General features: G+C 31.0%; 1 protein-coding gene across 2 annotated transcripts in view; it reads left to right on the forward strand.

Annotated features, from left to right (window-relative positions):
• The window catches only part of stj (voltage-dependent calcium channel subunit straightjacket), a 133,072-nt gene that overhangs the window by 27,643 nt on the left and 92,410 nt on the right, over window positions 1–13,019 (forward strand). The window lies entirely within an intron of this gene.

The raw sequence follows: 13,019 nt of genomic DNA on the forward strand, positions 1-13,019 counted from the left end.
TGTTCCGATATTCGGCTTGGCAAATTGCAAAATTTTCGTTTGGCGATATTTTCCTAACCCTAAAATATAAAAATTTAAATTTTGGCTACATAACATACATCTCTTTGATATGAAGTTCAAATACAAATTGAATTGAAGTCCGATAGTATCTCCATTTTTTATACCCTCCACCATAGGATGGGGGGTATATTAACTTTGTCATTCCGTTTATAACACATCGAAATATTGCTCTAAGACCCCATAAAGTATATATATTCTGGGTCGTGGTGAAATTCTGAGTCGATCTAAGCATGTCCGTCCGTCCGCCTGTTGAAATCACGCTAACTTCCGAACGAAACAAGCTATCGACTTGAAACTTGGCATAAGTAGTTGTTATTGATGTAGGTCGGTATTGCAAATGGGCCATATCGGACCACTTTTACTTGCGGCTTGCGGATCCTCTTGGAGAAGCAAAATTCATCCGATCCGGTTGAAATTTGGTAAGTGGTGTACGTATATAATCTCTAACAGCCATGCAAAAATTGGTCCATATCGGTCCATAATTGTATATAGCCTCCATATAAGCCGATCCCCAGATTTGACCTCCGGAACCTCTTGGAGGAGCAAAATTCATCTGTTCTGGTTAAAATTTGGTACGTGGTGTTAGTATATGATCTCTAACAACCATGCAAAATTTGGTCCATATCCGTCCATTATTATATATAGCCTCCATATAAACCGATCCCCAGATTTGACCTCCGGAGCCTCTTGGAGGAGCAAAATTCATCCGATCCGGTTGAAATTTGGTACATTACGCTAGTATATGACCGCTAACAGCCATGCAAATTGGTCCATATCGGTCTATAGTTATATATAGCCGATCGCCAATCACAGAAAAAGTATAAAAAATTTTGTCAAAATTTTATTTCTATAGAAAATTTTTTCAAAATTTTATTTCTATGGAACATTTTGTCAAAATGTTATATCTATAGAAAATTTTGTCAAAATTTTATTTCTATAGAAAATTTTGTCAAAATTTTATTTCTATAGAAAATTTTGTCAAAATTTTATTTCTATAGAAAATTTTGTCAACATTTTATTTCTATAGAAAATGTAGTCAAAATTTTATTTCTATAGAAAATTTTGTCAATATTTTATTTCTATAGAAAATTTTGTCAACATTTTATTTCTATAGAAAATGTAGTCAAAATTTTATTTCTATAGAAAATTTTTTCAAAACTTTATTTCTATAGAAAATTTTGTCAAAATTTAAATTTTTAAGAAAATTGTCCAAAAGGAAATTTTGTTTATTTATTTAACATATTTATAACCGTAATAAATTATGAATATAAATAATGACAGAAGGTAGGGTACTAATTACAAAGGTTTTCGACACAAGGAAATTTAGTTAAAATGTTATTTCTATAGAAAATTTTGTCAAAATTTTATTTCTATAGAAAATGTAGTCAAAATTTTATGTCTATAGAAAATTTTGTCAAAATTTTATTTCTATAGAAAATTTTGTCAAATTTTTATTTTTATAGAAAATTTTGTCAAAATTTTATTTCTATAGAAAATTTGGTCAAAATTTTATTTCTGTAGAAAATTTTGTCAAAATTTTATTTCTATTGAAAATCTTGTCAAAATTTTATTTCTATTGAAAATGTTGTCAAAATTTTATTTCTATAGAAAATTTTGTCAAAATTTTATTTCTATAGAAAATTTTGTCAAAATTTTATTTCTATAGAAAATTTTGTTTATTTATTTAACATATTTATAACCGTAATAAATTATGAATATAAATAATGACAGAAGGTAGGGTACTAATTACAAAGGTTTTCGACACAAGGAAATTTAGTTAAAATGCTATTTCTATAGAAAATTTTGTCAAAATTTTATTCCTATAGAAAATTTTTTAAAAATTTTATTTCTATTGAAAATGTTGTCAAAATTTTATTTCTATAGAAAATTTTGTCAAAATTTTATTTCTATAGAAGATGTAGTCAAAATTTTATTTCTATAGAAAATTTTGTCAAAATTTTATTTCTATAGAACATTTTGTCAAAATTTTATTTCTATAGAAAATGTTGTCAAAATTTTATTTCTATAGAAAATTTTGTCAAAATTTTATGTCTATAGAAAATTTTGTCAAAATTTTATTTCTATAGAAAATTTTGTCAAAATTTTATTTCTATAGAAAATTTTGTCAAAATTTTATTTCTATAGAAAATTTTTTCAATATTTTATTTCTATAGAAAATTTTGTCAAAATTTTATTTCTATAGAAAATTTTGTCAAAATTTTATTTCTATAGAAAATTTTGTCAAAATTTTATTTCTATAGAAAATTTTGTCAAAATTTTATTTCTATAGAAAATTTTGACAAAATTTTATTTCTATAGAAAATTTTGTCAAAATTTTATTTCTATAGAAAATTTGGTCAAAATTTTATTTCTATAGAAAATGTTTGCAAAATTTTATTTCTATAGAAAATGTTGGCAAAATTGTATTTCTATATAAAATTGTATCAAAATTTTATTTCTATAGAAAATTTGGTCAAAATTTTATTTCTTGAGAAAATTTTGTCAAACTGAATTATATACGTATTTTATCGGCCTTTTTTTAATATATAACCCGTATGGACTAACTTACAATTTACAAGACGTTAGACGACTAACTTACAATTTAGAAGACGTTAAGAAGTTTTAAGATACCTTGCCAGCGGCAAGTGTTACCGCAACCCAGGTAATTCGATTGTGGATGACAGTCGAATTTTCTTCACAATCCATGGTGGAGTGTACATAAGATTCGGCCGAACTTACGGTCGTATATTCTTTATAAGAAAACTAAATTGTTGCGAACATGGGAGGGTAGAGTTTTTCGACAAAATTTTACAAAATTTATACCATTTTGTTTGTTGACACCAAAAAAATTAAAATTGTTCCTCAAATATATGAAACAACTAGTTATAGAAAATTGAAATAGAAGCCCATCCTGGATAGTTAAAAGAAAGAACATCTCTAGGAAGACATTTTTAGAAGTGATTTTAAAGTTGTGCACTGAAAAAAAAAATCATGCCCGGTTCCAAAGATTTTGTCTTTAACAATTTTGGTATTGATTCCGAGCCAAAGAAGCGGAGAATGCAAGTGAGGATACTTTTAAGATACAATTCCTTTTTAAATTTGGGCTAAGTGTACTTGCTTCTACGAAGCAAATTTTAATTTTTCCTTTTTTTTGCGTTTTTCTTCATATTCTATCGAAGCCCTTTAAAACCGAGTTAAAGACAACATTATTTTCCAAATTCAGACTCGACTTCCAGAAGAAATTATGCTGTTTCAAGTAAAAAACGTCTTTAAAATAAAGTGTTGAAAAACATGCCCTATTTTTGAACACATTTTTGCTTTGTTATCAAGATGCAAAAAGACAACAAATTTTAAGACAATTTCATTAATTTTAAAGAATTTTTATAAATTATTAAAGTCAAGTTTTTTTCTTTCATGTTATGATACCCATTTTTAAGTCAAATCACTTAATTATAAGGACAATACAACTTCATTGAAAAGTTTATCGACTTTTGGACAAGGAAAAAAACTTTATATTAGAGAAAGGCGTCTTCTACGCTAAGCAAAAATTGCATTCGTATTTTAAGGACATGAAATCTTTGGTCTCACGAAAATATTTTTTTCAGTGTGTCTTTAGAATTGCTTCCATTTTTTTTGCTGGGATTTCATGCATTCCAATCTATTGATTATAATTCAATCGAAGAGTTTGCAAAGGTTGACTTTTGAACTAATTCGGTTTTTTCCCAAGAACAGGATCCCACACTCAAAAAAAAGTTTACTTGGATCCAAAGATTTTGACCTTCCTTTAAGGATTTTGGTATTGATTCCGGGCGAAAGATACGGCTTCTTTAAAATAAAGACATTTTTTAGGGACCTCCCTGGCTTTAAATGTAGGATCGATAAAATTAAAATTGGATACAGATCTTATTCATCGAATTTTTATTCTCTGTTTGCGATATATTAATAAAGGTATTCATGTACAAACAAATTCCAGTTTCAAAATCCAAATTATGCCAAGTACATCAACGTAAAAACTGGTTTCTTAACGCTGAAAAAACTTTAAACCAAAGATGCAAATCCTTAAAATAAGTCTGATCCTATATTTGAAGCATTTTTATCGTAAATTTTAAAATTCAATATGTCACTTGAGTTAAAGACGATTTCTATAAAGTAAAAATGTGTTTCTTTATTTTAAGGAACATTTGCCTTACTTCAAAGATCTACAACTTCAACAGGGGGACGCAAAATTTCAAGATGTGTGTCCTAAATTTAATGAAAAAATTTTTGAAGCAAGGATTATAAACTCTCTTTTAATTAAAATGTCATTATTTTAAAGAATTTTGTCCTTAGCATAGCGTAAATTTCGAGTCCTAAAATTTAAGTTGCATAATCTTCCATATTAGGTCTATATTTTTTTCAGTGCAGCAACTCCAGTGATATTTTCGTTCTCGCCTTTTCGGAAATCGAATGTTAGTAAATAGAAATATTCTGTGAAATTTTACCAAATAAATAATTTTTAAAATTTTCTAACGCTTGACAGAAACGGTCGAACTCAAATGAAAATTCAAAAAGATCAATTTTTTTTTTAACTTTATTTTTTTTTCGACAAAATTTTAATAACTTGTATTATTTTGTCTGTTGAAACAAAAAAGTGAAATTTTTATTCTTAAATCTTGTTATGAAAAATTAATATAAACGCACTTCCTGCACTGAAAGAAGATATGTCTTTTGTCTGGAAGGAAATTTTAGCCAAACAAAGTTTTCTTTTGTCCTTAGAAATGTTTCTTTAAATGCTAAGAAATTAGAGGCAATCGTTAAAACGCTTGTCGTAAAGTCGGGTAAATTTACTCCTAAAGAAAATACTTTGTAAGGAAGAAAATTTCGTTTGTCTGAAATTTCGTTCCGGAAAAAAGCGTTCTTTCGTTGTGAGTGGATAGTTAAAAGAAAGAACATCTTAGGGAGGACATATTCGGAAGTGCTTTTAAAGTTGTGCCTTTAGAGTAACTTCCAAATTTGTTTGCTGGGAATTAAGTCAGAGAAATACCGTGAAAATTTCTTTACAATATTTAACGTCTCAATTCTACAAAACAATATTTTAATTGGGTTAATTTAGGCTTAGTCGAGAGAAATATATAAAATAATTTAATAATCTTGCTTTGGTAAACAAAAAAGTAAAATAATTTAAGGAAAAAAAAATGCGTTCGAAATTTTATTCTTCAACATGAATATGATACAATGTAATAAAAGTTACCTTGTCCGATATACGTAGACGTCGTACCTAGTCCAGATTCTAAAGTAGTATCATTTTTTTGTCGCATATTTGTCACAACCATGTTATTGTCACGGAAATTATTTTCGCCTCGAGGGGAACGAAACGTCAAAAATCACTCGTTGATATCTCGAAAACTAGAGTCTGTCTTATCACAAATGTTTCGGTGTTCGATAGTGAATCGTAAAGGATGAGTCCGTGGCAAAGTTCCATGGTTTGTAGAAAATATATCTAAAGTTATTTTAGTTTCATTCTAGACAAACGATTCGTCTCGGGACGATTTTGGGTTTCATGAACAGGCTGTTAGGCTATGTTTAATATAAAAGGAAGTTTTTCTTTCAGCGAGATATCGGAAAATTTAAAAAATCCTCCCGCTTTTCCAAGAATGAAAAAGTTTTGTGAAAAAACCTAAAACTAATCGCCTTCCTCTCATTTTGAAAAATCGAATTTAAGACTTCACACAGGATATGTACACAGAAAAAAATTCTGCTTTGTTACACTCAAAAAAAATGTGAACTCTCTATTTCACTAAAGCCAATTTAACTTTATTTTAGTTCATGGAATTATTATGTTTGGAGAAAGTTTTCTTTAGTATAATAATTTTTTGGGAAAAGTATACATAAATTAAGCATAAAACATAATTCGTATTTCTCACAACATAGTTCATTATTTCTTTAAATTTGTAAATTTTACTACAAATGCATCTATCATGAACTTCGTATGTCACTAAAGACATTCTTGCAATTTTGAACTATATTTTTTTTTCTTTCAAACTACAAAATTTTCTTTAACAAGTGAAAAAAATGTATAATAAAATTTCTTGAATTTGTCGAAAAATATTTACTTTTTTTTGTGATATCGGCGTGATGTCAGCGTTTGTAATACACTCAAAAAAAAAGTGAACTCTCTATTTGACTAAAGCCAATTTAACTTTATTTTAGTTCATGGAATTATTATATATGGAGAAAATGTCCTTTACTCTATTTTTTTTTTCATACGTTAGTTAAATGAACTAAAAAACGGGAAAAAATTATACAAAATAGTTCATTATTTCTTTAAATTTGTAAATTTTACTACAAATGCATCTATCATGAACTTCGTATGTCACTAAAGACATTCTTGCAATTTTTAACTCTATTTTTTTTTTCTTTCAAAATACAAAATTTTCTTTAACAAGTGAAAAAATGTATAATAAATTTTCTTGAATTTGTCGAAAAATATTTACTTATTCTTGTGATATCGGCGTGATGTCAGCGTTTGTAATACACTCAAAAAAAAAGTGAACTCTCTATTTGACTAAAGCCAATTTAACTTTATTTTAGTTCATGGAATTATTATATATGGAGAAAATGTCCTTTACTCTATTTTTTTTTTCATACGTTAGTTAAATGAACTAAAAAATGGGAAAAAATTATACACAAATGAAGTAAAAAAGTTTTACGAAATTCGAACTTCTCACAAAGTAGTTCATTATTTCTTTAAATTTGTAAATTTTACTACAAATGCGTCTATCATGAACTTCGTATGTCACTAAAGACATTCTTGCAATTTTGAACTATATTTTTTTTCTTTCAAACTACAAAATTTTCTTTAACAAGTGAAAAAAAATGTATAATAAATTTTCTTGAATTTGTCGAAAAATATTTACTTATTTTTGTGATATCGGCGTGATGTCAGCGTTTGTAATACACTCAAAAAAAAGTGAATTCTCTATTTGACTAAAGCCAATTTAACTTTATTTTAGTTCATGGAATTATTATATATGGAGAAAATGTCCTTTACTCTAAATTTTTTTTTCGTACGTTAGTTAAATGAACTAAAAAACGGGGGAAAAATTATACACAAATGAAGTAAAAAAGTTTTACTAAATTCGTACTTCTCACAAAATAGTTCATTATTTCCTTAAATTTGTAAATTTTACTACAAATGCGTCTATCATGAACTTCGTATGTCACTAAAGACATTCTTGCAATTTTGAACTCTAATTTTTTCTTTTAAACTACAAAATTTTCTTTAACCAATGAAAAAAATTATTTATGTCTAATAAATTTTCTAGAATTTATTTTACTTATTTTTGTGATATCGACGTGATGTCAGCGTTTGTAATACTGTTTAGTTAAAATTTTCTAAAAATATTAAAAATTTTCTAAAATTAACTAAATGTTTTCTTCCTGGTGGGTTCACTGTTTTTTTGCAGTGTAATAATATGTTTTTTATAAGAAACATTTTAGTTCATCTTCATAATTATTTGGCGCGAAGGATTTTAAAAACTATATTAAGTTTTTTTTTTTTAAGTAATATAAATAACATTAAAAAAATATACCCGTTTAGGTGAAAAAAAGTTAAGTAAGTTAAGTGTATATGTAAAACAAATATTTTTTTTAGGTTGATATAAAGGTATAGTTATTTGTGTACCATATAAATGATATTGTAAATTATTTTGGATAGTACACTGACAGAAGAGTTTTCTTTTGTGAAGTACGACATTTTAGACAAACGATGTTTTTCTTTGACGCAAACAAAAATCTTTAAAATAAAATAAAAAGGATTAAAAACAATCGTTGCAACGGGCTTATTTGCTTATATAGCAAATACTGCATAAAAAAGGGAAATTTCGTTTGTCTTAAATTTCGTTCCAACGGAAATTACTGTGTCTTTAGGTGTATATTTATATAGCGAATCTTAATATATGAAAAACAAACCCTCGAATCATGTCATTTTTCCCCTCAAAATAGACTCACACGAACATGGGTTATGATAATTAGTAAACTGCACCATTGTCTATAATAGAATGGCACAATACCCCTACTCCCACCGATATTATTGCTAAGTGTAGATAACAAAATTTATTTTTGTAAATAAGACAGATTTAGATAGTCCATATCCCAACAAGTGTAGAATATGCAGATAACCTTTAAAATGGCCGCGTGGCATAGTAAGGAGTGTGTCCGTCTCTCAACAGTGGCTGGAGGTGAGCCCTCTATTGCCAGTCATGGATTCGTTACAGTTTAATACAGGCCGTTTCTACAAAGAAAAAAATGAAATCGTCATTAAATTTTATCCAAATTATTTTAATTTTACTTATTTTTTAAGAAGTATACAAGCATGAAAGTAAGTCTACATATTGAAAAGATAAACATTTTTTTTAAATTGTTACCATTTTTGCTTTTGCATAAATTACCACACACTGCTTTAAAATATATTGCTAAAAAATATATTTTTGCAAAATCTTCTAATGATTTTTTTTTTTCAGTACACAAAACATCACAATCAAGTTCCGCTAACGCAAATGTTTAAATAAATTGTGGGATTTATATTCAAAATAATTTGTGTACACACGAAAAACGGAAAAAATTGTAACAAAGTTATTAAATTTACTTAGCTCTTCGAGTAAACTATCCTTATTATTATGCTAATAAAAATTACGATTTGCGTAAATATTCATATCTTTAACGATCGCTTTAACGATTTCAACACGCAGAGAAGGAATATGATCACCTCAAACATGTTTCAAGAGCAAAATGTTATTTTTGTATGGTGACCATGTAACATGTTTGTCACTAAAATGTTATTTTCTCGTCAAATATAACCTGCTTGCCGAAATCAGATACATGATTGCCGAGAAAATAACATGGTTGCGAAAACCATATTACATGGTCACCACCAAAAAATAACATTTTGCTCTTAAAACATGTTTGAGGTGATCATATTCCTTCTCTGGGTGCAAGATCGAACTAAACAAATTACAAGACCATTTAAAAATTCCGCAATCTACAAGATATATTCGTTTGCGGTTCTAAAGGGTGATTTGTTAAGAGCTTGATAACTTTTTTTTAAAAAAAAACGCATAAAATTTGCAAAATCTCATCGGTTCTTTATTTGAAACGTTAGATTGGTCCATGACATTTACTTTTTGAAGATAATTTCATTTAAATGTTGACCGCGGCTGCGTCTTAGGTGGTCCATTCGGAAAGTCCAATTTTGGGCAACTTTTTCGAGCATTTCGGCCGGAATAGCCCGAATTTCTTCGGAAATGTTGTCTTCCAAAGCTGGAATAGTTGCTGGCTTATTTCTGTAGACTTTAGACTTGACGTAGCCCCACAAAAAATAGTCTAAAGGCGTCAAATCGCATGATCTTGGTGGCCAACTTACCGGTCCATTTCTTGAGATGAATTGTTCTCCGAAGTTTTCCCTCAAAATGGCCATAGAATCGCGAGCTGTGTGGCATGTAGCGCCATCTTGTTGAAACCACATGTCAACCAAGTTCAGTTCTTCCATTTTTGGCAACAAAAAGTTTGTTAGCATCGAACGATAGCGATCGCCATTCACCGTAACGTTGCGTCCAACAGCATCTTTGAAAAAATACGGTCCAATGATTCCACCAGCGTACAAACCACACCAAACAGTGCATTTTTCGGGATGCATGGGCAGTTCTTGAACGGCTTCTGGTTGCTCTTCACTCCAAATGCGGCAATTTTGCTTATTTACGTAGCCATTCAACCAGAAATGAGCCTCATCGCTGAACAAAATTTGTCGATAAAAAAGCGGATTTTCTGCCACTGATTTTGGTAATAAAATTCAATGATTTGCAAGCGTTGCTCGTTAGTAAGTCTATTCATGATGAAATGTCAAAGCATACTGAGCATCTTTCTCTTTGACACCATGTCTGAAATCCCACGTGATCTGTCAAATACTAATGCATGAAAATCCTAACCTCAAAAGAATCACCCTTTATATGAGATCCCTAGTTCAATTTAAAACTCGTCTTTTCGTCCAGCAATAAGTAAAAATTTTAGATCGACATATTTTAAATATATCAATATCATTTTACAGTTCTAAAAGAACATCCGATAAATTACGGTTTGTAATAAATAGGAAAAATTAAAAAAATGTAAATAGGAAGAATTAAATTAATTTAAATTAAAAAAGTCGACATTTCTACGTTAATCATTCGACTTATTGAAAATTTCGAATTTTCAATATTTGTCCTTTCGACTTTTTACAAATTTAGAATATTCCGATTTCTGGAGTTTTCGACCATTTGAAAATGGCGATTTTTCGAACTTTGTTTTTATACCGTGCTCCACACTGTGTAACAGGGTATTATAAGTTAGTGCATATGTTTACAACAACCAAAAGGAGACGAGCATTATTGCCTTTGGCAATAATGCTCAGGATGAGTCGATCTAGCCATGTCCGTCTGTCTGTGAACACATTTTTATGATCAAAGTCTAGGTCGCAGTTTTATTCCAATCGACTTCAAACTAGGCACAAGTTTCTGTTTTGGGTCAGAATAGATTTTGAATGAAATCGGTTCAGATTTAGATATACCACCCATATATATCTTTCGCCCGATATGCACTTATATGGACCCAGAAGCCAGACTTTTATCCTGACTTGCTTGAAAATTTGCACAAACATAACATATGGTTGTATAGTCAAGTATGCGAAATTTAATTGAAATCGGTTCAGATTTAGATATAGCACCCATATATATCTTTCACCCGATATGGACTTATATGGGCCATATAAGTCCATAAGCAAGAGTTTTACCTTAATTTGCTTGGAATTTTGCACAAGGAGAACAATTAGTAAAGGGTGATACGGTCAAAATTTGATCAAGGGAAAACGCGTGTAAATCGGTGAAATCATTTATTTAAAAAATCAAATTAAATTTCTTTTTCAAGTTCAATTAGTATAAAAGCCAGGAAAAATATACAGTTAGGCTTTCGCTTTTCCAAATCCGAATTGCCGGGCCTCACGCTTGACACCTGCCATCAGATTTTGTACAGCCACCTTGTCCACCTTCTTCGCCGCAGAAAGCCAGTTTGCCTTGAACTGCTGCTTGTCCTTAGCAGTTTTTTGGTCTTCTTTAGGTTCCGCTTGACAATAGCCTAGTATTTCTCAATTGGGCGGAGCTCTGGCATGTTGGGAGGGTTCTTGTCCTTGGGAACCACCTGCACGTCGTTGGCGGCGTACCACTTCATGGCCTTTTTACCGTAATGGCAAGATGCCAAATCCGGCCAAAACAGTACGGAACAACCGTGTTTCTTCAGGAAAGGCAGCAGACGTTTATTCAAACACTCTTTCACGTAAATTTCTTGGTTGACAGTCCCGGAAGCTATGAAAATGCTGCTTTTCAAGCCACAGGTACAGATGGCTTGCCAAACCAGATATTTCTTTGCGAACTTTGACAGTTTTATGTGTTTGAAAATATCTGCTACCTTTCCCCTTAATTTTGCCGTATAAAACTCCTGTCCCGGAAGCTGCTTGTAGTCGGCTTTGACGTAGGTTTCGTCCATTACCACGCAGTCAAACTTCGTCAGCATCGTCGAGTACAAGCTCCGGGATCGCGCTTTGGCCGTCGTATTTTGTTTATCATCGCGATTTAGAGTCACTACCTTCTTGTAAGTCGATAGTCCGACTCGTTTTTTGGCTCGATGCACGGTTGTAGACGATACACCCAGCTTATTTGCGGCATCTCGGAGAGAGAGGTTAGGGTTTCGCTTGAAACTACCGGCAACTCTCTTTGTCGTCTCAGCGGCTTCCGGTTTTCGATTTCCCCCCGATCCAGACTTCCTGGCTGTCGACAAACGTTCCCCAAACACTTTAATTATATTTGTAACGGTTGATTTGGCAACTTTTAGCGATTTTGCCAGCTTTGCGTGCGAGTAGCTCGGATTTTCGCGATGCGCTAGCAAAATTTTGATACGCTGCTCTTCTTGCTTGGACGGCATTTTGACAACTGATGAGTGAATTCCAAAATCAAAATAGGAGCAACATTCTACACACACACACCTTCAAAATGAGGGGTGTTCAGGTTTTTTAAATGCAAAATTGAAAGAAATACGTCAAGTTTATATTGACCAAATTTTGACCGTATCACCCTTTAGTATAGTCAAGTGTGTCAAATTTGATTGAAATCGGTTCAGATTTAGATATAGCTCCCACATATATCTTTCACCTGATATGGACATATATGATCTCAGAAGCCAGAGTTTTACCCCAATTTGATTGAAATTTTGCACTAGGAGTACAATTAGTTGTGCAATAAAGTGTGCTAAATTTTATTGAAATCGGTTCAGATTTAGATATAGCTCCCATATATATCTTTCGTCCGATTTTCCGTCATATGACCACAGAGGTCAAAGTTGTAGTCCAATTTACGTGATTAGGGATTAGAATTAAAATTCTAAGTATCGGTTCAGGTTTCGATATAGGTTAGGTGGCAGCCCGATGTATCAGGCTCACTTAGACTATTCAGTCCATTGTGATACCACATTGGTGAACTTCTCTCTTATCACTGAGTGCTGCCCGATTCCATGTTAAGCTCAATGACAAGGGACCTCCTTTTTAAAGCCGAGTCCGAACGGCGTTCCACATTGCTGTGAAACCACTTAGAGAAGCTTTTAAAACCCTCAGAAATGTCACCAGCATTACTCAGGTGGGATAATCCACCGCTGAAAAACTTTTTTGGTGTTCGGTCGAAGCAGGACCCACGACCTTGTGTATGCAAGGCGGGCATACTAACCATTGCACCACGGTGGCTGCCAAAGATTTCGATATAGCTCCCATATATATGTTTTTCCGATTTGGGCAAAAATGGCTAAAATAACCACATTTTCTTTATAAAATCGCCACTGCTAAGTCGAAAACTTTTAAAAGTGACCCAAATTTTCCCTTATTTCTAATACATATCTATCGACCGATA

The sequence above is a fragment of the Haematobia irritans genome, chromosome 4, assembly GCF_050003625.1.
Source record: "Haematobia irritans isolate KBUSLIRL chromosome 4, ASM5000362v1, whole genome shotgun sequence".
Lineage (NCBI taxonomy): Eukaryota > Metazoa > Arthropoda > Insecta > Diptera > Muscidae > Haematobia > Haematobia irritans.